We start from the raw sequence: 22,599 nt of genomic DNA, 5'->3' as shown, positions 1-22,599 counted from the left end.
TAAAAAATAATAAGATCATGGCATTTGCAGGGAAATGGATGGCATTAGAGCAGATTATGCTAAGTGAAGTTGGCCAATCCCAAAAAAGCAAATGCCGAATGTCTTCTCTGATATAAGGGAAATGACTCAAAATGGGGGTAGGGATGAAGAGCATGAGAAGAAAATTACCTCTAGATAGGGAAGAGAGGTGGGAGGGAAGGGGAGGGAGAAGGGGAATTGCATGGAAGAGGGAAGGAGACCCCCTTCGTTATATAGAATCCAGGTTTGACGATGTGAGGGAAAAAAAAAAGAAGTGAGTCACATTAGATTGGGTAGAGAGAAGTGATGGGAGGAGAGGGGAGAGGAAGGGGGGAATGAAAGGACAGCAGAATGAAATAGACATTATTATTGTTGTGTGTATATACGTGACTGCATGTCCAATGTGATTCTGCAACCTGTACACTCAGAAAAAAGAAATTATATCCCATCCAATTCAAATGTATGATATGTCAAGATCATTGTAGTGTCATGTGTAACTAATTAAAACAAATTTTAAAAAGGAAAAGGAAAAAAATGCCATGGTCAGTAACTGTGTTGCACAATAATTACGATGCAGGCATGTTTTTCATTGTAACTTGTGCAGAAATAATTGGTGAGGAGGAACCTTTCACTGCTGTTGAGGAATGGAAAGAAGACAACTGAACTGACTGTTGGGAAAAAATTATTCAGCCTGTATTAGTTTCTTAAGGCTGCTATAACAAAGTACCACAACCAGGGTGGCGTAGTAAACAGAAATGTTTTGTCCTACACTTCTAGAGACTATATAAGTCTAAACTAAGGAGTTGGTAGAGTTTCTTTCTTCTGGGAGCTGTAAAGAAGAATCCCTTCATGCTTCTCTCCTAGCTTCTGGTGGTTTCTGGGAATCTTCAGCGTTATTGAATTGAAGATGTTGCCCTCCAACCTCTGCCTTCATCATCCCATAACACACTCTGTGTTTCTGCATAAAGTCTTCCCTTTGTACATATCTGTGTCCAGAATTCCTTTTTATAAGGACACCAATTATATTGAATGAAGTCCCACCTTAATGTTATCATTTAAGCTTGATTAGCTCTGTAAAGATTCCATTTACAAACAAGATCACATTCTCAAGAGGAGTAGAAACAACAGAATATGTATACATTACCTATGTGTGATTATTATAAGGAGATTTATTGATTGGTTTACATGACCAGAACCTGGATAATCTCACAATGGCCATCTACAGGCTAGAGAACTAAAGGAACCAGTAGCTGCTCAAATGAAGATCCTGGAGCCTCACAATGAGAGGGATCAATGATGTAGCCTTAGTCCAGGACTGAAGGCCTGGAAACTCCCAGGAGTGTGACTAGTCAGAGTTTGTTTTGAAGGATGGAATGTTCTCAGGTGATCACAGCAGTAAAGAACCTGTTTAAGAAGAATTAACCTTGCGTCTGCTGCTGCTTCCTTGGTCTTGCAACTTTTGTTCCATCCAAGCTCCCAACCTATTGGACTGTGCTATCCACACTTAGGGTGGGTCTCTGCCTCAGTTTGCTATCCCACAGGCCAGTCATTCCTAGAAATACCCTCAAGGACACACCCTGAAGCCTCTTAACCTTAGGTATCTCTGAATCCAATCAAGTGGACAATTCAGACCAACTGTCACATGATGTAATGGGGATAAGAAGTTTTAACATATCACTTTTGGAAAACATAATCAAGCCCATAACACACACAGTCTTATGTTCTTACTGAATTCCTTTGTCCAAACATAAACAAATCTTTTGCTGTTACAGGTTCAAATGAACAATAATCTGATTTTTTCCCTTTTGATTACCTGTTCATGTCAATGTCAATTTTTTGTCACTACTATAATGAGTGATAAGCCTTTTGAATAAAATCCATGGCAATGGAATTTCTAAATCCATTCTTTTGGCTCAAAGTATATTCTCTGCATTTGGCTAAAGTAACTCATATGCATATATAGGGATGAGTACTGGAAAAATATTTTCATCAGTTTCTTTAACAAATTAAGAGGCCACTAATTATAAAGGATAAAGTCTTGCCAAAAGGAAATGTTAATTTTTTAAATTAATGATGATTTCTAATAATTTAAATTAGAACTTTTTTTCATTTTTAAGTTTTCTCCCTTGGAGATAAAAGTTATTTTGGCCTAACCATAATATGTTTCACATACATAGATTAGATATTTGGTTACATTTTTTTTTGTTAAGAATTACCAGCTTAATTTTACTCAGGTTTACTTAAAGATTATTTTGTTTTAAAACAATTAAAGACATGTGAAATCAAAATTATGATCTTTGTTTAATTTTGCACACTTTGTTATGGAAGTCAAAACATATTTTTGCCTTGGGTTTTACATTAAGCTGTCAAGATATTCTTTACTCTTTCCCTGTACTTATAATTTTGCACAATTTAATGAAATTAAACATTTCAAAATTTCCCTGCTGTCTGAGATCATGGAAGGGAGTATAAACATTCTTGACCCTTGCTAAAATTTTATTTTGGATAGATTAACTTCATTTAAAATTTATTTGGTTTTAAGTTTGTAAATATCACTTTCTCTAACACACTCTCCTTTCTACTCCCTGGAAATTAAGTATCTCAAGTTTGCATTAAATTCTTGGGAGGGCCCTAGGAGATTAGCCTGAATTCACTGAGACACTCTGATCTTCATAGAAAACAAAAATAGACTGATCTTCACATAAAAATCAGGACAGTAAGTACCTCAGAAAATGGCCAAAATGCTCTTCATTTAACTGGCTTCACATAATGGGAATTAAAGAGAATTAAACCTGACAGGATATAATTTATGCCCCACCCTCTGATTTTACAAATGAGGATCTGAGGCCAAGAGAAATGAAGGAACATGTAGGACCTAAAATTGCAGCTCCTCCCTTGATATTTTTGATCCTTGTAGAGTCCCCAGAGGTCACTCATCATTTCACCTGCTCCTGCCAGCTTGCCCACTATAAAACAGGCAAGGTTCCCCACTTGGCTGGTTCCTGTCAATCATAGCAGCTGCACCCTACCAGAGGCTTCAGTCTAAGCACTTTTACCACCCTATAAACTAGTGAATGTATTTACAAAAGTCAATTCTATTCACTTGTGGAAACCTAGTGTTACTCAGTCCTTCAAATACTATAAGCCACAGCCTGTTCTTGTTCATGCTATTTCTGAATGCAAACCCCATGTGGCCCTGCCTGGCATAGTCTCTTTCTCATCTAGATGGGAGTACATGTGATTAATAAACTGCTGACAGTCTCACCTTTCCAGAGTCAAGTATACCATGTTTTCAGTCCTCTGGTCCTATTTAGGGGAGAGGATGGTCCCATTTAGTGGGGAGGACCCTTCTTCCACCAGCAGGGTAAATATGTGATCAGAAAGAAGACTCTGATAGATTTTTATTAATAATAGTATCAGAGCCAACAGATATCTTTTCTGTGACTTTCAGCTGGTACATGACAAAGATTAGGTAGTAAGTAAGAAGGCAATGGTAACCATCTAATTACATTAGAAGCTCTATTAGCACTAAGGACATGTTATAGTTTCGTATCCTAACTATGGCATAGAACAATGCTGTATTTGTGGTATTTATTCATTTATTTAATAAATATTTACTGAGATTCGGTCATGTGCCAGGCTCTACATACAATAGACTCTTGTCAGCTCCTTGGTAGTCTAAGTTCAAAGAAGTCCTCTTCTGTTTCTCCTACAAGTTGGATGCAAGCTTCCTGGATAAATTTGTTCCTCAGTGTTTCCAACTTGATAAGGCCACTTCGGAGTTTCCATTCAATACACCCATCATTTGTTTTAAGTGTGGATATGAGATGTCCCCCAAAGACTTGTGTTGAAGTTTTGATACTCAGTGCAGCAATGTTTAGAGGAGCTCTTGGGAGGTGATTGGACAGAGCCCTCATGATCCATGATTAAGCCATTGCTGGGCTTATAGTTGAAGACATTATGAGGAGGTAGTGAAACTTGGGGAGGTGGGGTCTAATTGAAAGGATGGGTCAGTGGAGTTGTGCCTTTGAAGGGGATATCTTATCCCATGTCCCTTCCTTCCTCCTTCTTCTTCCTGTTTGCTATGAGGTAAGCAGCTTTTCCCTACTACACCCTTCCTCCATAAGTCCTGCGTCACTCCAAGTCCACAGCAATGGGACCAAGTGATTACAGACTGAAACCTGTGAAACTGTGAACCCAAATCATTCTTTCCTCTTCTAAATTGTTTTTCTCAGCTATTTTCTCACAGTGATGCAAAGTTGACTGAAGTACTATTCTTTGTGATCTGGGAGATCTGGACCAGCAATAGGCTCTCATTTGCAGACCTGCTCCCCGGGAGAATGTTTACAATAATCTGTCAGTGGTGGCCTTCCTGTCATTGATAATAACCTCACCAAATGAGAAGTCATCATCTGTTTCCAGGACACATAGTTCTGAGTACTGGTATACAAAGCACATGGGATGAACAATGAGGGACAGCATATCTTGAGAACTTTTAAATCTTTTTAAGAGCAGGCATCATGGATCCATGCCAACGGGAATCCACAAAAGTGTTAATTCCTTGGCAGTTTATTTTCTTAAATTCCTCTTTCATAATCCAATGTTCCTGTTACCTATCACTTTGTAAAAAACAAAACAAAAGTAGAAAAACAACTAAAAGAAAAGAAAAATACCAACAAATGCTCAAAACTTTTTGGTTTAAACAACTATAGCATCATTCTATTTCCTCACAAATCTAATCTGGGCAAGGGCTTGCCAGGATTATCTCATCTCTGCTCCACACAACTTTGCTGGTGTTGGAATCATCTGAAAACTCACTGAGTCACATATATTTTTATTTATTCATTTTTTGATGCCAGGAGTTGAACCCAGGGGAGTTTAAATCCCCAGCCCTTTTTAAAATATTATGTTTAGAGACAGGGTCTCACTGAGTTGTTTAGGCCCTCACTAAATTGTTCAGGCTGTTTTTGAACTTGGGATCCTCCTGCCTCAGGCTCCCGAGCCTCTCACTCACATATCTGACCACTGCTGCTGCTGATGATGACTGCTGGAATCTTCACTAGAGCTCTCACCCAGAGCACCTGTACCCTGCTTCTCCATATGTCATAGGCTTTCTCAAAGTGTAGTGGCTAGATCCTAAGGAAGAGCATCTATCCTGAGAGCATCCTGAGAATCAAATGAAAGTTTCTACACTATCCTGGGAAGTCACACATCACTTCATATGCATTGTATAGGCTAGAAAGGAGTGGTGTGTCCTGGGGGGAGGGTTTATGAGTATAAATCCAAGATCTTCTACATGCTAAGAAGTGCTTTACCACTGACCTACATCTCCAGCTCATTTTATGTTATTTTGAGCAAGAGCCTCCCTAAGTTGCCAGGTCCTTGAACTTGCAACCCTCCTGCCTCCGACTCCCAAGTAGCTTGTATAACAAGCGTGAGTGAAAGGGAAGGGTGGGTGGTGGTGGTGGTAGTCAAATATAGCTTACTGGCAGAGCATTTGCCTAGCATATACAAAGCTGTGTTTGATCCTCAGCACTGTATTTAAAAAAGGAATTAGAGAACTCCAACTTTTGATGGGAAGACTGGTCAAAGATTTTTGACAAGTTTTAAAACTACCACTTTCCAATGGGATGAAAGTGGGAAAAATGTTGTTTTGCGATCAGAGATGTTGGTACTAGTTAGCAGCAATCTCTGTTCAGCAGTCCCTCTTGTGAATACCTACCCAAGGAAATGAAATTAGCATCTTGTAGAAACATCTGCACTCCATGTTCATTGTAGAATTATTCAGAATAGCCAAAAAAGGGAAAAACCTAAATGACCATCAATGAAAAAAGAAACTGTAGCACACCCACAAACACATTGCTCAGTTTTAAAAAAGGACAGATTCTGCCATTTATGACAACATGGTGAAATTGAAGTACATTATATTAAGAAAAATAAGCCAGACACAAAAAGAAAAATATTGCATGATTTCTATTATAAAAACATACAATCTAAAGAACTCTAATAACTTGAACATGTGAAGGTGTAAGTAGATGAGTGGTTATCAGAGACAGGACAGGGGAATACTGAGGAGATGTCGGTCAAGGGGTAGAGAGTTGAAGTTACATAGGACAAATAAATCTGGAAGTCTAAAATATAGCATGAGGGCTGTAGTCAATAATATTGCAATATGTGATAGAAATTCTCCTGGAGTAGATTTTAGGTGCTCTTATCACACAAAAGGTAACTCTGACATATTGTATGTGTTAAATTGCTTATCTCTACTAATAATCATTTTGTTACATATATGTATATTAGAACATTGTGTCATGTACCTTAAATTAATACTATAAAAAATGAAAAAGTTAAAAATATAAGAGTGGGTACACCACTTATCCCCCTACCAAAAAAAAAGTAAAAGAAAGAATTCCACATGTGTATTATTTAGATCCTAACTCATGAGTAAAGAGCTACTTCAAGTTTGAATATATTGGTGGTTGTTTTGTGGTTCTGTAGACACAGTCTTACTATTATTATATGCATTTATAGATTCTAGTCAATTATGAAATTAAGCATTCTGCTTCTTGCACAGCTATTACTCATAAAAACATAGTCTCTAATCAAATACTTTGTTGGCAGAATCAAGCACATTTGGAAAACTATTCTGTAGCACTCTGCCTACATCCAGTGATATCCAGCCTTTGCTGTTTGCTTATTTTTTCATGATGCATAATAAAATGCTCCTGTTTGTTTCTAGAATTTCCTATCAGTAGAATGTTTACACCATGCTCATCTTGCCCCCTAGTGGTTTTTTATATCTTCATTCATATGGTATTTGCATATCATTTTTCCGATCCTTTCAGATGCACAAAGGAAAAGTATCATTTTGTTCCTTACCACACATACTTCATTTTACTGATGAGAAAAATGAAACCCAGAGAACTTTTGGTAGTAAGACTGTCAGACTGTCACATATCCTGCTGGACCTAGAAATTATGTATTATATTAGAAATACACCTCAGAAGGACAGGCAGGATTGTTAATTGATGAACAAGAACAGTGCCTAACAAATGGGAGGTGTTCATAAAATATTTGATAAATCATAAAAATAAAAGTTTATACTATATTTTATTTATATATATTTTATTTATCCCATCATCCATTGATGGATAGATGTTTAAGTTGCTTCCATCTTTTACCTGTAGTGAATAATTGCTGCTATGAACATGCGTATACCAATAGCTCTTTGAGACCCTGATTTCAATTATTTTGTACATATAAACAGGTGTGCTAGATCACATGGTAATTTTATTTTTAATTTTTATTTTTAATTTAATTTTATTTTTAATTTTCTTTTTCATAGCAGCTACACTATTTAACATTTTCAACAACAGTGTACAAATGTTCCAGTTTCTCTACTTTCTGGCCCACACGTGTTGTTTTGTTTGTTTGTTTTCATAGCAGCCATCCGATGGGGGTGAGGTGAGAGCTCATTGCATTTCCCTAAAGAATGGTGATGTTGAGCATTGATGCTTGTTAACCACTTGTTTATCTTCCATGGAGAAATTCCTATTTAAGTCCTTTGCTACCAACAGTCACTTTCAGTCATCAGTTACTTTCTATGTATACAGAATAATCTTAACAATATGATAAAAGCCAATTTTCCTTCTCATTTAATGTGCCATATCATTATTTATTTAAGATATGAGCAATAATGATAATAATAACAAAAACTTGCACTTGTTATATGCCAGGCACTATTTTAAGTACCACACACATAAGATTCTTAATCCTCAAAACTTTCTGTTAAGATGGATACTATCACTATCCTCAGTTTGCAGAGGAAGACAGAAGCACATGATGCAGGGAAGTGGAGCCAGGACTAGTACCCAAGTAATTGGCTTTAGAATCTCTGTACTTAACCACATTGTTTTGCCTTTGTGACACTCAGTCATTTAAAAATATTATCCTCATCTTCTTTTGTGCTTTCTTCCTGGATGCCTCTTTTGTATAAAATTGGATTGTTGTTTATGGAAAATTAAATGCAAATTGTCTGTATTGCAAGAAGGAATCCATTGCTTGATTAATTTCCATCAATTATGTCAATGCCTGATGTTCACAATCAAAAAAGGCATCAGAAACCCTCATTTGGTCAACCCAGAAAATAATTATGACTGATACTAGTAACTAAACTCTATAGATTTAAGGGGAAAATATATAAGTATAAAATTTATTGTATCAAGTTTGTGCTAGATCCTAATTTTAAAAAGGAAAGGAGGAATCAATGACCTATAGTCCCTGTTCAGAGCCTAATGAAATGTGGTTGAAAGTTTAAGTAATAAGTTATCCATGTTGCCAGTCAGAGCTCTTCATCATCATAAACATTGACTCTTTTCTGTATAAATCTTTTAATGATATTCCAGTTTTGTAGTTTTAAGAAATAGTTGCAAAGTCTCATTCATAATTCTTTCACTAGATAAAAGACAGCAGAAGGAGATTTTAACCAGTTTGTTTAGGCAAATATTCAACTCTTCTTCAGGTATTCTCATTTTTTCTTCAACACACTCCCAACACCAGACCAAGCTTCCAAGGCAATATACCACATGTTTGTTCAAGTTTTAGCATCTTGCAAACAATGTTCAAGGCAAGATTTTTTCATTTTCTTTTAGAGTTGTCATACTATCAAGTGGTGATGAGAACTATAGTTCTTACTAAAGAATGGGAAGGAGATAGGATCACCTAAAGTACAGGGTGGCTAGAAGAAGAAGAGCCCGAGTTGTAAATTCACTTTAACAATTTGTTGTGATATCACCCATGAAACTTTTCATGGCATCACTTTCCTCACCAGAAAATTGACAGAGAGCCATAAAGAGAGGGGTTGGAGGAAGGACGGAGGGAAGGAAGGACTGGCAATGTGTTAATTCATCCATCAATTCAATGACCCTTTATTGAAGACCCATTACGAGTCAGGCATTGTGCAAGATGCAAGGGACAGGTTACAGTGACGAACACAAATAGACATTATTCCTTCCTTTGCAGAGCTTACATTATCGTTGGTGGAGACAAACATTATTCAGATAATCACTCAGCAAGGTGTCAAGATACTCCTTAGGACTTCTGAGTTCTGAAATTACAGATATATAAATATAAAAGGCATAATTCATAGGGCACAAATCTTATGTATGTATTTGAGAGATCTGACAAATCTCATTTATTTCTTAGACTCGTTTTCACCAGACTATTAGCCATGGATATTGCAAACCACTTATGACAATTTTCTACTTGTCAATAACATAACACATTATCCTGGTTCATTGTTGTAATCATAGTTACTATGTCTATTGAATGCATAATTTCAGGTATCATTTTCATCACATTCTTAGAACTGCCTTTCTTTTTTTAAAGGTAGAAATGGAAAAATAACAGGGTCCCATCCTAAAGTCTAGAAAGGTCATTGTGATATTAAAGTTTTCTTCACATTAAATTTAGAGTTTGAAATGCAAAAGCTGGTGCTGATGACTGAGAAAGAGAAAAGAGAGATGCTGTTTATTTTTTAGCTATATCAGAATATCACTTGGGTTCTCCCTTCTCTTCAAATTTAAGTTTTTATTGATAGAACATATACAGACAAAGATGTGAAGATGATATGTCTTCACTGAGTCATTAAATGATCCACAGGTAGCAGGAGGTAGAATTTTTAATTACTTACTTGCTCATTGAATTTCTTCTTTGGCAGGTGATTTCTGAATTTTATACTTCAGAGTTATGTCGTTATTTAAATCTTCTGTGCAATCTTTAGTTTCACCTGTAAAAACTATTCTACAAATGTGAGATGTCTTTAAGTTGTATTAAATGTTTAAGGAGGAGGCTATTTACTGAGAACCAGCCAGAAGGAAGATTAGAATATTGTTGCTAGCAACTATTCTGTCTCAGGCTGAGGTTTCTTAGAAAGATATTTGCACATGTCAGTTCTTCAGTAACCACTGCTCCAGCCTACCCTGACCCCAGAAGTTGATGTGGTTGATTTAGTATGTAGCACACGTACCATGGAGAACAGCTTCTACATACAGGAAGACTGGGAAATTATATATTTGGAGTTGTTCTTCACTAGGGGAGGCAAAAACTCTAGTAATCACCAGTCGTTATAGGTTTCTTGCTTGTCACAACCAAAAGATTTTCTTGATGTAAAAAGAAGATGTTAGGGAAATTTTTGTCAATAATGAACTTTTGATTTTATCTGGTTTTTCTATTGATTGGATACTTTTTCTGCAAATTTTCCTTTGTTCTGAAAAGCTAATAAATATTTGCCCTATATTTTTCCCATGATTTCTGTTATCTTGTAGCAAAGAAATCTTTGAGGCTAAATTCTCAGATTATCTTTTCTTAAGTCTTTCAATAGAATGTAGTTTTAATGATTCACTTTTCTGGTGGAGTATAGAGTTATATAGCTGGAGGTGGATTTTATGACTCTAAACTTGTTTCTTAAACTTCTAAAGATACTTAAAATTGGTGAGGTTGGTGCTTGGTAGGTAGAACATTTCAAGCTCTGGAAAGTTTGCCTTTGAGCAGCATCAGTTAAGAGATGAATGATTCTCCACTATTCTCTATACCTCTTCAATGACTAGAGAACAAATTTAACAAAGAGATGACTAAATTAAGTTATTATGCCTAGAGTGATCCAAATATACATAAGGAGAAAGTATCAAAAGAAACTTGAATTAATGATAGTAAGGACTGGAATAGGAGTAGTGAAATGGAGAAGTCTTGGGTGGGAGGGTGTGTATAGCTTGAAAACACCAGATAGGTGAGGTGATTCTGTCCTTTCCAATCAAATATCCATCCCATCTGTCACCCCTCGTTGCCAACATATATGGAGGCTGGGAACCACTATTGAACTAACTGACACCTTCTTTGATGAGCTAATCTTCCTACACAGAAGTTCCAAAAGGAAGATAGAAGGTCAATAATGCACAACATAATCAAAGGCAAGCTCTGGGATCATGTTATTGCCTCATACTCATGTGTGGGGACATAAGTGGCACATGAATTTGCAAACACTTTAATAAAAGTGATGAATAACAACAATATCAAAATGCTCACTTAGGATTTTTGAAATTTATAAATTATTTAAATTTTGACCAACCATTGTGAAAATATTCAAAGCACAGCTCTTAACCTATTTGGGGTTAAGAGAAATTTCATACTTTATTGAAATTTGGATAAGTTGTTTGGAATTTCTAGAAAGTGCACCAAAGGTACATTGTTTTGCATACAGTTCCAGGGAATTCATGAACTTTGTGATATTCATACATGGATCTGGTTTAAGGACTCAAGATTTAAATCAAATTGTGATGGGTCATGAGAATGTTCAGAGAATACAAATTTCCTCTCTGAGTGACTGTAGATAGCTGTGGCCTTGAGTTATTATGAGTGGCTTTCCAGAATCTTTACCCTTTTCACTTCTATTGTAACATAGTACAGCCATCACATTTTAATCCACATGTTTCTCATATTCCTTATTCTTTTATTCGGGTACTTAAGGTAGTTGCTATCTTGTTATTTTTCTTCCTCCTTCAGAGTGGCTGTAAAGAGTTTGTGCAGCTCCTGTGTCAGAATGACTTCTTATGTGCAGGATGAGGCTGACTAACCACAACCTGAGAGGCCAGCCTGGGGAAATCCACCAGAAGGAGGCTTTAGAAGGAACTGCAGATTAGTTGTGGGTAACCAGGCCCAGCGAGAGCCATGAATTACATAAAACATAAATGCAGACATAGTGAGTATGTCTGCATTGGATGAGCCTCACCCATCCTTCGTCAGGCACAGAGTCATCATTTCCTCTGTTTCCTTAACTCTATGGAACCTCATCATGGCTCCTCTCACTGCACTGGCATTATGTCTCTAGAAGCTTGTCTCTCTTATAGTCTATGAGCAATTCCAAGGCAAAGTCCATGAATATTGTCACACAACTTATCTGTACCCCAGTCCAGTGTCTGGGTTAAGTACAGGCTTTGGAGTCAGACTGTCAACTCCCCTAAATTCATACTCTGTATATCAGCATAGGATACCTGGGGCAAGAGACTTACCTGAGCCTTGGTTTTCTCTCTCTTCTTCTTCTTCCTTTCCTTTCTTGCTTTTATTTTTTTAGGCCCCCTCCCGTCTTCCTTCTCTCTTTTTCTCTTTTGATTTTTTAATTTCCTTGCGCCAAAATGTTATACTAATAAGGTTTATTGTAATGAATAAATTGAAGAATGGTTAGCAAAGTGATAGTCACTTAATATCATTTTAATAGTTGGTATCTATTATTATGTCTATTATTACTGTTGATTGTTATATGAAAATGTCTTTCCTTTATGTCTCCTTGTTCACCTGCCTAGACAAAGCTTTTTTTAGCTTACACCACTAAAGAACACGCTTCCCCTTACCTCTTTCGTTGTCCCCTCTGACCTCTTTCTGTTAATGCCCCTTCTATGCAATGCAGTAATTAATATCCTTCTCTCCTGATTTTATTCTTCTCTACAGCACTTATCATGATTTCACATTTGATGTGCTTATTAATTGTCTAGGATGTAAACTCCATGAAGGAGACGCTTTGACTATTTTATGTCCGTTGCTATATTCTTAATGCCTTGATCAATGCCTGTTGCATGGAGCACACTCAACGAATATTTATCATTTGAGTGAATGGATACACACATGCACCACACTACACACAATAATCCCCATTCTCTGCCACAGTTGAACTTCCCTAATTGTCACCAATGTTATGCATTAAATGCATGTATTCCTTCACTTGACAAATGGTCAATAAGAACATATTTTCCCTTTCTTTTGTGATAGGGGTAGGGAGTGGAACTATTTCTGAAACTGTTATCAAAATGTATATTGATTAGAACTTTCCCATGAAAGCCATACCCTTCAGTGGGGCTTCTGACTTGAAGTCATTGGTGGAAATCCCTTCTCAGAGAAATGAGAGTGTGGCAGCAGGCAGGGGTGATGAGCTCTGCATGAAGCTGCATTCATCCCCATATACCATAAGGGACTTTTACCACTCTTGTGGGGGACTTGGTAGCCTCTCTCCATTGACTAATCCTTGTCCAAGCTTGTCTATTAAGTCATCTTGAGGACCAGGACCCTTCATGTCTTGGTATTTTATGTAAAGAATCAGTCATCAAACATTTTTTGAGGAAGGGCTTGGGTATACATTCATTTTTGTATCCGTAGAAAGAAACTTTAGGGCCTGTTGAATGATTCTATGTTAAATATGGAGAATTTTTCTTATATGATCAGGTCAGGTAAATTTCTTTCACCACATGTTTTGTAAAAGACCAAACAATTGATTACTAACATAAGTATAGAGATGAGCTTATATTTCTTAAGGCCACACTGAGATGGCAAGGTATATCTAGGTGGCAGACACAGAGGGGATCTCATTGCTCTCTTTGGGGGCTTGAGACTTAGCTAGTTGGAAGAAATAAGCAATTGAAACTGAGACTCACTTCAGACCCTGGGTAAAAAAAAATGAGCCATGTTACTCAGGGTAGCTTTCAGTTGCCCTTTGTTAAGGCCTCAAGTCCATGCAAGGACTGTGACAGCACTGCCATCTTCTGTCACTCTGTTACTTCCAGTGACTTCTCAAGTTGGCTTAATGATCCTGACATGAATTTTCAATTTCTAAAAAATGCTTGTTTCAGGCAGAGGGGAAAGCAGATCATAGTTTCAATGTGATGAATGGATTTATTCTATCAATTTTTCTCTCTCCATATGATTAACTAACTAGATCACTACATTTTGTAGTAAGGTATTCCTTTGACCTGTGTTTTCTCTGGAGATTATAAATAGGGGAATGGATGAAATCAAGGGTCATCAAAAAATTAATTCATAAATTTATTTGTGTCCAAAAAGTTATTTGATTTCTTTCAGTTTCCAAAGCTTTCTTATTTCTTTCCTTGGGAGTTGAAGTCTACTGCTTGACATACTGTGGCTCTTTCATTGACAGAACTTTCAGGTTTTAAGAGCAAGTAAAGAGCTCATATATCAAAAGCTAGTACCATTTTCTATGAATTTCATGTTTGTGCAAAGATTTATCTCAGAATTCAGGACTGCTTTGTTATTCTTTTTTTTCTTTATATTTGTATGTATCTTTAAAGTAGCCAGATAACATGGGGCTTTGAACTTTATCAAGGACTTTGATCTTTACTCTATAAAGCAATGAGGAGCCAACTAAGATATATGGGCAAAGAATGCATCCTTAGAAAGACCACACTGTTGGCTTTGTGTTTAATGAACTGGATGAAAAGCTTTGAAGCAGGGAGGAAGTTAGCAGGTCATGTGCTAATACCACTCACTTCCACTTCCCCCATACCTCCACAAGGCATCCACAATCATGGGCAGCTTTTCCTCACTTATTTTTCCTCAACCCTAGTCTAAATCTTCATCATTTATAATGGATCCTGAATATTCTCTCACTAATTTCCCTACTATGAATTTTGCTCCCCTAAGAACCCATTATTCCCATAGCAAGCAGCATTAAAAACAAACAAACAAATAAACAAGTAAACCAGAACATACATCACTTGCGACTAAACTCACTAATGACTTCCATCACACTTAGAATGAAATCTACACTTCTAGTGTGGTATGCGAGGTTCCAGCATTCAGTCCAGTGGTTTTTCTCAGTTCCTTGAACATCAAGCTCAGTCTCACATCAGCTTTCTGAGCCTTATTCCTGTCCTTCTTCAGCCAAGGATACACGGGTCTCAGGATTTCGGAGCTGACTTCTTGTCTCAGCTCACGTTCTTAGAGAGTCCCAGCCGGCAGTATCCATCCTTTTCTCCTTGGCCCTTTATCCAAGACATACCTTTCCTACCACTTACTTCTGTTTTATTCATAATGCACGCAGCTATTTGAAATTACATTGCTCTTTTATTTGTTCACTTGTTTAGAATCTGTGTTTTTTGCTGAGAATGGAAGTCTTCTGAAGGAAAAGACCTGACTATGTCGTTCATCTCTGGGTCCCCAATAGGTTGATTATACAGTTTACTGCTTTACCAGGATCATGGAGAATGCTCAATTATTATTTGTTGAATAAACAAATTTAGGTAAAAGGCAAAGTACTGGGTAGGACAAATAGAAGAAGAAATACCTAAAAGAATTATGCTAGAGATAAAGTGGACAGATTTCATTATTGGGAGCCAAAAGGCCTGCCATAGTTGGGATGCTAAATGTCCTCCAAAGGCCCATCCATGTCTTAAAAGTTTAGTCCCCAGGGTGTGTTATCAGGAGGTGGCAGAACCTTTGACAGGCGGGGCCTAGAGGGAGGTTCTTAGGTAATTGGGAACTGTCCCCAAAGGGGATTATGGGACCCTGACCTCTTATTCTTTTTCTCATTGTTCCCAGGCTCATATCACAAGAGATTTTGCTCTGTCATATGCTTCTGCCATGATGTGCTGCCTTGCCCCAGGCTAAAAGCAATGGAGCTAACCAATCATGAACTACAACCTCCAAAACTTTGAGCCAAAATAAATATTTTCTCTGTATAAGTTGATTATCTCAGGTACTTTGTTACAGTAGCCAAACTCTCTAACAAAGAGAAATCAGTTGATGAGTTTTCACTTGAATGAGAGAGAGAGAGAGAGAGAGAGAGAGAGAGAGAGAGAAAGCCAGTGATGCCATTAACAGAGACAGAGAAGTTGGTGGAATAAAATGGATGCAGTTACAAAGAGATATTTGGCTCTGAAAATGAGTATAAAGTGCTGGTAGTTCCCTGTGAAGATGTCTAATAGACATATAAAAGTTGGGAAAAGATCAGACAAAAATTTAGATTTGGGGGTCATTTGCATAGTGATGATGAATTAGTTCAGAAAAGGGGAGAGAGAACTTAAAAAATGTGCACATTTTAGCCCAACCATCCTTGTGGACAAGGGACCATGCTGGAACAAGTGACAGCTAACAATTGAAGAGCAAGGCCTGGAGCTTATGGGGTGAGAGGTAGTTAACACCGACAATTGGAAGTATGTTATCCAGATGAGAATAATTACAACACTGACATAGGGTTCCCTTTGACCTGCCCCAAACATCTTTCATTAGGAGGTCTATGTCCAAAGGAGATTAAGCCATTGCTTTTTTTCCTTCCCTTTGGATCTATAAGGGGTTCAGAGTAAGGATTGGCTAACATTAGTGATAGGTTTTCATGGAGCTAATAAAGTAAATAAGTTTGGGATGAAAATGCATTTTAAAAATACACTAAGCATTAGGTACATAATATAATACCAAGAGCTATATTTATTGATCTCTTTATATGGAGTAGGTAGGTAACTAATCACTTAATATACATTGTCATATTAGTTCTCACAAACCCTGTATAAAGGAAGTACAGTTGTTATCCCTACTGCATAGATGAAAAATCGTGACTCAGAGGGGTGAGATGACTTTCCCAGTTTGTAAATTATGAAGATGGGGTTCAGCCCTAGAGTTTCCTAGTTCCAAAGTCCAACATGATTGTCCCATGGCTTTGCTGTTTAAAGTAATCATTACTTTTCAGTATTTCTTGATAAATTTCTTTCCTTTTCTATCCCAAACTTGTGAACATTGACAACAAGTCAGACAAACTTTATTTGCAGTCATGAAAGTTGACCACAATTGCTCCAACATTGTCTGTGAATGTGTGTGTATGTGTGTGTGTGTGATCAAAACTCACTCTATTCCTCTATTAGACTTCTGGTATTACACGTTGCCTGAGGAACTACTATGGCCAACACCAATCAGCTTTCCCAGATCCTCAGGATATCTTTAACCACAGGGTTTCCTAGGTAGTTAAGATAGAAATAGTATTTGGAATTCTTTCCCCCCACCTCCATCCTTAATCTATAGGCATATCCTCTTTAGTGTAGAAATCTGTTCATGGAAATGATCACATTAATTAGACTGTTGCTATGCATAAGTATGCAATACAGTAGGCTGGGTATGTGCTGCTGAAATCAATCTTAGGAAATGGTCCTTCTTTCTCTTCATGCCTCCTGATGTTGTGGTGTGATATGCCTCTGGCTATAGTTTTATTCACATCTTTCTGTGCTATAGGGAGGCTTATGTTGTCCTTCAACATGTCAAAAGATTTCTACCAGGCAACAACTGACTGCTGACCTGGGTGTCTTAGACCATCTCCTCAGAAGCATTTGGAGTTGTTGCAGTGAAGCCTGCTTGTTCCATCCAGCATCTTCCACCATCTTTTGTAGCATCCCCAACACTGTAGCTCACACACCTTTTGTCAGCCATCTTGAGCCAAAGAGATTGCAGATGTACAAGTAATGGCAGAAAGCGGGCCCTGGAGGAGTATGTAAACAGCCTGGGAAGGGCCACTCAAATGACTCTTAGTCTTTATTGGCTGAGAACCAAATATAAATTAGCTGTTGGGTCCACTGCTGCAATGGACTTATATTTATATACACATATAAAATATTTCTGAGATCACTAGTCCCTTAATGAACCAGCCCCATCTGGAGTGGTTCTAAATGAATTCTAGATGAGTGCCTCTTTGACTTCATACCCAGGAAATGTACAGTGATGCAAGGTGGCACTTTTTTAGCCCATCAATAATTTATTAATGGGTACTTTGGGCTAAGCATGATGTTCCTTAGTATTTCAAAAAATGACTTTGTCTTTGGTTAGATCTGAATTTCTCATTGAACTTTCCCAAGTTCTCTTTGTAGCAGTCATTACGTTTTCTGTGTTTCAGTTGTCTCCGAAATTCTTTTTTATTTTTTTTTTTGTTTTACCCTACTGGATAACAAGCTTATGGAAGGTAAAATTTATGTCTGATTCATCACTATCTCTTTTAGAGTGCCTGATGGTTTCTTGTAAAGACAATGCATGATTCATAAATATTGAAGTGAGTGACAATAAGAGACATAGAAGAGAAGGAGTTGAAAGGAGCCCAAAGTTGCTTTTGTTGGACTTAAACAACCTTTGTCAATAACAACAACAAAAAACCAAAATTTGTCATTACTAAGTGGAACTGGACCCGTGGGAAAGGACTCTGATAAGCCAGGGGCTCTTTCTAACTCTTTTTGTTTTGTGATGCTTGGGATTGAATTCAGGGGCTTACACATAGCATTCACTCTGCCAACCGAGATATACCAAGCCTTAGCCAGTGGCTCTGTAAGTGAATTTGTTTTTAAAGGTAAGTGACTTTTTTGTTATTATTATGAAACACTGATGTTCTCATCATGGACTCCATCTGTTACTTCCTTTAGGTAGTTACTTTCTCTGATTTTACACTTAACAGATATAATTATCTTTGAATACAATGGCAATAAAAGGGATGTATTTGCTTACTCTTTGGTGCAACTAAGACATTTAGTATTTCTCTGTAGCTAGCCCATTTATCCAAGTTTTCATCTTAATTTATGATTTTATTAAATGTCTCACCCGGGGTAAGTGTAGCTTCTGTGTCCAGGATGATGGCTCTTCAACAGCAGTTGTATATAACTACTCTTGAAATATAATTTAAATATATGAAAAATTCAAGAGGTTGGTCAGGAGGAATCAGGTCGAATCCAGTTTCTATCAGATACATAAATCTTTTTTTGTGTGTCACTCCATTTGTTCACAAGCATTTTTTTTTTCCTGATGAATGGCAACCAGATTTATCAGGAAGATATACAACACTGGCTCCCTCTCAAATGATTGCATGATGTCCTCAGGTAGTGATTGGAACTTCACATTGCACACCAGCCTGTCATTTTGAGAGACCCTAGGGTTATTGTGAGATGTGCTTGAAGTTCAGATCATTGTCTACAATGGTAACATGCAATTTCTTTGGCAGAAGTTCTGCAAATCTGCATTGTACAGCAAAGGATGATGTTTTCCCTCTCATATTTGAATGGTGTGCTTTGCCCCTAAAATCTTATGCCCAATACATGTTTCTGTGTAGATCAATCAGTACCAGGCCCTCTACCCTCTTTTCCTGTATGTTTTTGGAAAAGATGCATAGTGACTAATGTATGAAACCATCTCAAAATATTTTTAAAGTAAATACTTTTCCCAACATCTTAACAGTTTAAAAAAAAGTAGGATTTGATTGCTCTGTGGGAGATTCTTATTCCAAAAAAAAATCTCTTATTTCTATAGAATTCTAAATTCTGAAGAAAAAAGATACCTCTATATTGCTCATCCTTTTGTATGCATGAAGAGTCAGTCCTCTGATGCTATGTTCAGAAACCTTTTATTTTTTGTTACCCTTAAAATATTCTCCCATTTGGAACTAACATTTTGGAAGTGAAGAAAATTAAATGTGCCACATGAGATTGCACTCTTGCTGTATCCAGCTGAAATTTTTAGATATCAATGTTCCCATTGGTAGCTTATCCTTTCATTTATTTATTTATTCTCTCATTCATTAGCTAATTTATTCTAACGATCATTTTTTTTTTTTTTTTGACAAAGACTTATAGATCTCTTTCTCTCTGCCTGGCACTGAACTAGAACTGAAGACACAGTGGTGATCTAGCTAGAAATGTGTTATTGCTCTATGTGATGCCAAACCCAAGTATTGGGTACACATTGAGGATATTTAATAAAGAAAATAACATGCCTGAATAGGTTCAGTATAGTCAAGAGAGCCTTTGGGGTAAGATAGGCTTTATGTGATCCGCTGCTGGTAACCTAATCTCTTGGAGACTCTTTTATTCTCCCCACAATACCAACAGTTTAGGATTGTTACAGGAATTAAGAAGAGATGGTATGTGTGAAATGGTCTGGCAGTTAGGGTCAGTTTTAATTATTAATCTTGTTAATTTGTTTAGCCACAGGCATGGTTTTATTTTAAGAAACTTCTGTCAGAACAGTTTTGTAAAATGTTACTCTTTCAGAAATATTTCTATTAATTGTCTGTCTTCCTTCCATTCCAGTTTCATTTCACGTGGAGCACTTGAATAACCTCTTTGCAGTACTGGGCTCAAAGAGGCTAGTTTTTGCATCCAGTTTATTTCTCTGGGGCCCAATCAAACAAAAAGGTCCTTGCTAGTATGCAGAATTCAAGTGCCTTGAGAAATAAACTGGAATGAATTGCCTTATGTTCCCAACCCATTGCTTGTTCAGACATAACCCTGTCAGCTTTTTAACATATCAATTTCTTGGGCCATTCTGAAGATATCACTCTTGCTCCTGCAACTAAATTCAACAAACATTAATTAATTGAGCATCTTTCAGATGTCATACCTTGTGCTACCTTCTAGGGGATACCAAGATGAATGAAAAATGATCTAGCCCCATTTTAAGTTATCTCAGAAATAACACAAAAGATAAGAAAAAAAGGTAGTGTTCAGAGCATACCTACAATCTCCAGTTTTGACATCTCAAGTTCTCTGTTAAAACAATTCAGTTATTCTCCTCGAACTGAATCTTTCCATTCATTACGTGGTTTTTGTCCTTCTTTCTTCCTACTGCTTTCCATCTGTGGATGACACTGGTGCAATTCATTTCAACAAACTTATATGACATGTCTTGATTTAGTTGGGAAAAAATGCCTTCTATGAACAATTGCTACCCCAAAGTGACAGTGCTGAATTACTATAAAATGATGTGAGATATTTTGAATGAGCCAGCCTGTTCATTTACTTTCCTCCATTCCTCATTCTTTGAAAGATGTAGTTACCTTCCAACTTAGGGTGTGAGTTTTAAAATTAACTAATTATCAATCTCTAAGGACAAACATGATTAGAGTTCCCAGTATCACTTTTGCTTTCTCTTACTCCCATCCTAGCAGGGAAAACAGGCTCTCAGAAAAGGGACCAGTAATATCACCAGCATGAATGAGTAACTCAGTCCCCTTCCATCTACCTCTCACACACACCTGTGGGGTATGTACTGAAATCGGAGGAAGTTAGGGAGTGGTGATCGAGTTAAGCATAAATATAATGTTGCCCATTACTTATTGAACACTTGCTATCTGCCAGGCAGTTTCAGAACATTATCTCTAATCCTTGCATCTATTCTGCAGAGTGGATATTTTTATTCCTAATATATACATGAGAATATTCTCAGAGAGGCAAAGATATTTACTCCCGATTTTGCCAATGTCTTTTGAAAAATGGGTGTCCTATGCAGGAGATAAAAAATTGATAAGTATTGGCCCAGAAATACACTCTTCCTTGACTAAGAGATAAGATACACTACACAATGCATAGCAAACATCATGAGAAAGAGTCCAACACATATAACTTAACATATATAACAGGCATTATACAGTGAATAACAGACATGGTTAAACAGTAGGGAAAGAACTGTAGGAGTATTGGGTAGACCTCTTTTGTTTGTTTATTTTATAGCTATTACTAAAATAGTACATGTGTATTTAATGGAACCAAGTGTTTGATGAGCAGCTATATTTTGTTTTTCCTCATTTGCCAATCTATTTTAAGAAATAGAATCAAGTTGGGTGCAGTGGCATGCACTTGTAATCTCAGTTACTAAAGAGGCAGAGGCAGGAGAAACACAAGTTTAAATCAGCCTCAGCAACTTAGTGAGACATGTCTAAAAAAGAAAGAAAGGAAAGGTGGGTGGTTCAATATTTCTCTTGGCTCTGCTTCATGCTAATGAGATCACAGTTTTCAAACACATCCATAGAAATTGGATTTAATCAATATTTTAGTCCGCTTTTGTGTCACTGTGACCAACATACTCCATAAGAACAATTTAGAAGTGGAAAAGTGTATTTGGAGCTCATGGTTTCAGAGGTCTCAGTCCATAGGTGGCTGACTCTATTGCTCTGGGTCCCAGGAGAGCCAGACATCATAGAGGAAGGGCCCAATGCAAGACAACTGCTTAGGTCAAGGCGGGGAAAAGGGCTGTAGGGAATATGCACCCTTGACACAACCCCAATGACCCACCTCCTTCAGCCATGCCCACCAGCCCACAAATGCCACCAGTCAGTTCATTCAAACTAGAAAGGACTAATTAGGTTAAAGTTCTTATAATCTAATCTATTCCTGAATTCGCACAGGAGCTTTTGGGGGACACCCCATATCCAAACCATAATAATCAACTTCATGGTTAAACTGTACAGTCCTAACCTGGATCATTTGTTTCAGAAAAGTTTCCTACTATAGAAATGAGTACAGACAAATACACATTCCAAAACTACTAATACAGTCAGGAATATTGCCTTTACATCTGAAGAGCAGTACTTTTTTCATAGCAGCATTTTTTTTTACTTTTAAAAATGAGATCTCAAAATGATAGCTCACTTGAAAGAACTTTGTAACCTGTAGGCGTCCATTCAGAGGCACCATGGTGATCCAAACAGCTTTTGCTTTCATTTGTATTTTGTGAGAGTCGATTTCAAGAGTATCTTCAGGGAGAGACTGAGAGAAATGACTAGACTACACGTTTTCTATTACTTCAGACCTTTAACTGGATCAGAGGCTAGGGAGGATGACCTGGAAGTGCCTCCTCCTTCAACTCTAAGATTATTCTAGTCTCATCTAAATTCTTTCTCGTAAGGCTTTACATTAACAAGAAAGATTGCTGTTTGCTGCCTTCATCTTTTGTTTCTTACCTAGTAAATTACTTCCTGGGATGTCTTTGAAGACTTGGCAGCTGTAT

This window comes from Spermophilus citellus, assembly GCF_964194105.1.
Source record: "Spermophilus citellus genome assembly, chromosome: 1".
NCBI lineage: Eukaryota > Metazoa > Chordata > Mammalia > Rodentia > Sciuridae > Spermophilus > Spermophilus citellus.
The sequence above is the reverse complement of the archived record's forward strand: the minus strand, read 5'-3'. Positions refer to the sequence as shown.